The sequence below is a fragment of the Penaeus monodon genome, unplaced genomic scaffold (assembly GCF_015228065.2).
Source record: "Penaeus monodon isolate SGIC_2016 unplaced genomic scaffold, NSTDA_Pmon_1 PmonScaffold_7062, whole genome shotgun sequence".
Classification (NCBI taxonomy): domain Eukaryota; kingdom Metazoa; phylum Arthropoda; class Malacostraca; order Decapoda; family Penaeidae; genus Penaeus; species Penaeus monodon.
Genome location: NW_023662175.1, coordinates 1 through 5175, shown reverse-complemented (window position 1 = coordinate 5175; position 5175 = coordinate 1). Strand labels below are relative to the sequence as shown.

The 5175-nt window shown below is 37.2% G+C and overlaps 1 long non-coding RNA gene across 1 annotated transcript; it reads right to left on the bottom strand.

Annotated features, from left to right (window-relative positions):
• Positions 1–578: 578 nt before the first annotated feature.
• LOC119571592 lies at positions 579–4068 on the bottom strand. Its single transcript, XR_005228617.1, has 3 exons — positions 3999–4068; positions 893–962; positions 579–666 (listed from the first exon to the last, which is right to left on the bottom strand). It is a non-coding gene; the product is annotated as an uncharacterized LOC119571592 (long non-coding RNA).
• Positions 4069–5175: the final 1107 nt, after the last annotated feature.

Here is a 5175-nt window from a genome sequence, read left to right as displayed (position 1 = left end):
GCTGGATTTGATAATAACAGTAATGGTGCTAACAACAACAATAATAATCATGATAGTAATAACAAAAGCAAAAATAACCATGCTGGTGATAATGCAAAATAATAGAATGATGATAATGAAAGTGATAATGATAACAATGATAGTAATGATAGCAGTGGGTGGATTTCTGCGCTGTGCCCCCTGAAAGATGCCAGGGAATTACACGGTTTTTAATAGGTTTTGCTATAATTGTTGTTTTGGGGGGTAAACGATATGTAAATTACTGCTGCCATCTAATATGGCAAGGATGTGAAAGAAAAGGTCAAGCAAATACAATTAAATCATTATGTACTTTAAGCTTTTTCATACAGAACTACCATAACTGGCGGCTGGACTGAAGTGAACTGTGAGTGTGTGAATGTGTGTGTGTGTTTTGTGTGTGTGTGTTGTGTGTGTTGTGTGTGGTGTGTGTGTGTGTGTGTGTGTGTGTGTGTGTGGTGTGTGTGTGTGTGTGTGTGTGTGTGTCTGTGTCTGTGTGAGTGTGTGAAAGCCCCTGTCGCTTTCTCATTGTATCATGGCTTCTGCATCAGAAAACTTACTTGTAAAATTGGTCGATTTTCGGAGACTGAGATCCCTACCCTGTTCTTGCGTGACTTCGGAACTGGTGTTCCGCCAGGTCGTGATCCCCTGCCGGCAGGTAAATTTAGAGAATTACATGAAACAAAAAATTTCCCCTTTGTTGACCCCATAAAATGCAAGTTACAATGTAAAGATTAAACGTTATTTTGATATGTGTAGTTGCGGAGATTTTATTTTATTTATTTTTTTTATTATTATTTTTGTATGTTTTTCAGTGGCGCTAATTCGCATGCAGATCTTTTCAAAATTACATGAAGACGGATTGCCTGCTTACCAGAAGGAGGAGAAGAATGATTAACAGCTGACGAAAACGGTGGACGAGTCTCGGCACCATCATCATGAAGCTACAGAAAGATCAATATACAAATAAAATACAATCTATATTATATGTACATCATGTTATATATGTTATGTGTACACAAAGAGAGTTAAAAATACATTGTTGTGTGTTAGCCTGCATACACATGTGTGCTTTAACCAATAGACAAATAGGTACATGCGTAACAAACCATTTGCACCGGACAGACATCTGATTAAAAACAAGAGTAATAATGGAACACTAAGCCATACCGCATCTAATAAGAGCATTTCTGTTCAGACAGCAAAACCATTTGGCTCACACGTCATACTCAACCGAACATGCAAACACGCCGTCGGCGATTGTCTACGGAAGAATGCAGTTACAGTGAGATATGAAGAAATATAGATCAATCCTCAAAATTAGCATTTCAAGAAGCGGGAGACGGGATGACAACCTGAACGTGCAGACTGAGTGACATTTGTCTGTGGAGGGCTGCCAGTGTGTCCAAAAAAGCCTCGCATCAAAACTGCCCTCTAATGAAAAGTATCAACTGCTTAAAAGTAAAATGCCCTATTAGAAAAAGTATCAAATACCATCGACTTCTGGCACCGTTTCGGTTTGATCAGTGTCATACAAGCTGTCAACTTTATTTTACCCAATACAGGAGGGTCCATGCCGAGGCCAGGCGAAGGCCGATGAAGAAACTGGTGTTCAGACTGACATGACGTTCAAAAAAGGAGAAAAGGACTTCAAACGCCATAATACTATCACCGGGAGGTAAAAAGGTGACGCTACTCTGTATGGGTTATCAAGTCTGCCGTTACGGCGTCCATATAAAAGCGCTTTTTGGGTAGATTGATTACTCGCTATCGGTCCGGGCAAGCTTACGGAGATGTCGTCTCAGTCTAAACCGAATGTCTGTTTACAATTTATGCTACGTCTTCCACTTTTACTGTATTGTCATTTTCGATCTGGCCATACAGGTTCATAAGGTCATATTATGTCAAGGGGACACAGAATTAACTTTTGTGTTAAAAGAACATCCATGGTCTGTGGTATGGTCGGTTCTGTTAGTATCTTCAGAGAAAATAAGATTTATATGATATGTATTCTCGAAACATACCTTTCATCATATTAATGGATGGAAATAAGCAAGTCCGATATTAAGACTTTAATGATCTTACCATGTTTTTTCAACACACAAAATGTGCAAATGTGTATGATTCTAATTTCATTAGGTGACGCGGAATACGCTCTTCGAAATAACAAATCAATTATTCATCATTCACGCATTCGTTCTCAGTGAACTGCAAATTTTGTCCGGCATAAAAAATCAATCTTTCAGTAGTATCGTATTAGACTTATAATTCAATGCGTTTTGCGTGGCTGTTTGGCCTTAATTCCACGGCCTCTTAGAGGTTTCCTTGCTTACGTGATATAAATGCAGGTCTTCATACAGTGAGTCTCTTTAGAAGGAATCGCTGTGAATCAGCACCGGATAATAGATAAATCGAAATGAAATGGATAGACAGCAGTAGTGATAGTGGTGGCAGCAGCAGCAGCAGTAGTAGTGGTAATAGTATGAAGGTGATAATAGCAATAATATGATAGGAATAATGTTAATGATGAAAATAATTATAACATTAATGAAAAAAAATAATCTTATAATGATAATAATAATAATGATACAGATGATAATAAAAATGATAATGATGATAACGATGATAATATAATGACAATAATAATTATGATAGTAATAATAATGATTATGATAATGATAATGATTATGATAATGATAATAATTATGATAATGATAATTACAATAATAAGATAATACAAAAATATGATGATAATGATTAAAATGATGGCAATATCTGGAAAATATACTGTACAATAAACGGGGAGTTTGCAAGTCTGCTAAAAGAAAAGATATATAATAATTATGATAATAAAAGTCGAATACCAATACAATGCTTCCGGACCGACGCCGACGGCGGTCCACAGTGTTGCCCGCACTAAGCTGGAATACCGCAGCGGCGTATTGATATAGACAAAGAGCAAGCTTCCCTGATCACGACTCGAATCTCTGCCACCTCAGGTATGATCTGGAATAAATAGTGCTCAGCCAGAAGTACCACACGACCTGCTAAAAGGAGCGTGCAACTAGGATCTTCCGAGATTTCTAGGGTCGGTTTGTTAAAATAGCGAGGGGCTCGCCCCCAATGAATTTTCATATATATGGATATGTTTATCCACAAACATATACTCATATCTGTCTAACTGTCTGATGGATATGCAAATATCTATCTACTTACCTGACAAATATACATATGCAGAGTGATAAATATCCCTTTATTGTGTGTATATGCATACTCATAGGCATGAAAATTCACTGGGTCGGACCTCTTGTAGTTTAACAAGCGGGCCCGACAGACTAAAAGAAATGATGCTAATAGTATTATTATCAATCATGAATATAATAAAGAAATGGTAACGACTAGGGGAAAATCACATTTATAGTTTAAAGAAATACCATTTAAAGAGAATCTAAGATCCTCTCAATCTACTGATGGCTTTGATATGCAGTTTAATTAATCCACACGTTCCTCACCCCTCCCACACACACACACACAACAATACATAAAAAACAAATGTTACTGTTACCTCTTTCCTTAACTTCAGACCTAGAATTTGAAATGTTTTGTTTTTCTGTCCTTTCCTGTTCCGTTCGTTTGATTTCATCCTAGGACAAGCGTTACTGTGCCTGTTTTTTTTTTCTTCAAAGCCGAAAGAGCAGTTTCCCTCTTCTCTTCTTCTTTCACTTCGAAAATAAATCTTATTTCTTCTTCTAATCTTTGTGTCTTTCTTTCACTACTCCCTACCCGGGCGAGCCCTCACTTATGCCAAATTCTATTTAAGATAAATCATGCCGACGTTTACATAAACCTTTGCTGGTTTATGCCAACGTGACTTATCATTCATGTCACTTATTGTTTTGAATGATATGATATGAACTTTATTGTATTACTTTACTGCTTTGCGATCATACTGACTTAGAATGATACTGACGTCAGCTTACCTGCGCCGCAGACTTCCCCCGAGCGAAAACAGAGAGAGTTCTCCTTCTCAGCAGGTGTTGCATCTGGAAACTAATTTGCGAATTGCCAACCCGAGCACATTGGCATTCGTGGATATATTCTTCGTAAATCACGGTTGTGATCATTATGAGGAAATTAACATATACGAAGAATGTATGCACACACACACACACACACACACACACACACACACACACACACACACACACACACACACGCACGCACACAACACACATACACACGCGCATATAAACATACATACCACACACACACACACACACACACACACACACACATATATATATATATATATATATATATATATATATATATATATATTATATATATATATATATATATGCACACACACAACACATATATATGTGTATGTGTGTGTGTAAGCTGAGGAACACGTCTTCATGCGACAGTGTAGCATTTAACTCATTTAACACCCATTAATCGCTTTCTTAATGAACTTGCCTGCTTTCTGGCCTAGGCTGTTACACCCAATAAATAAATAACTAAACAAAGCCTATTTTTTTAGCTGTCTTATACTTTAGTAATTTTTAAATGTCTTTCATTAAGTCTTTTACTTGTTTTTACGCATCCGAGCCAGGTTTTATTTGTTTTGCAAATGAGATCAGCGGACTACCTGAATGTCCTCACGAAACAAGTGGCCGCAACGATTTGCGTTTCGCCAAACAATCGTGACAGTATTTTCGCACATGCTGTGTGTGCACAAAGGAAATTAAGTCAGTGTGCTCGGAGACACGTCTCTCCTCCTCCCAACCCAAGGAACTTTACAGTGACATGCCACAACGTCACAGATTCGTACTTAAAGATAAGTAACTGGCTGCTCAATTTTATCCATATATCTAATATTTACGCTGTATGCCTGTTCATAAACGCTTCATGAAGTAAACGCATATTTTGCAAGTGTCTCTGCCAATAGTTAGCCGTCGAAAAAAAAATCCGGCTATTTTAGTGTTTTAAATCTTATTCTTAGCTAGTTCTTTTACTTTATTTTTACCTTTACATCTTCGATAATATTTCGTATAATTTTACTAATGTGACTTATTGATTTAGATATGCTTTTATTTCCCGTTTACCTTCCCTTTATGGCCAGGCTTTCACTTCATCTTGACGTTAATATGCGCT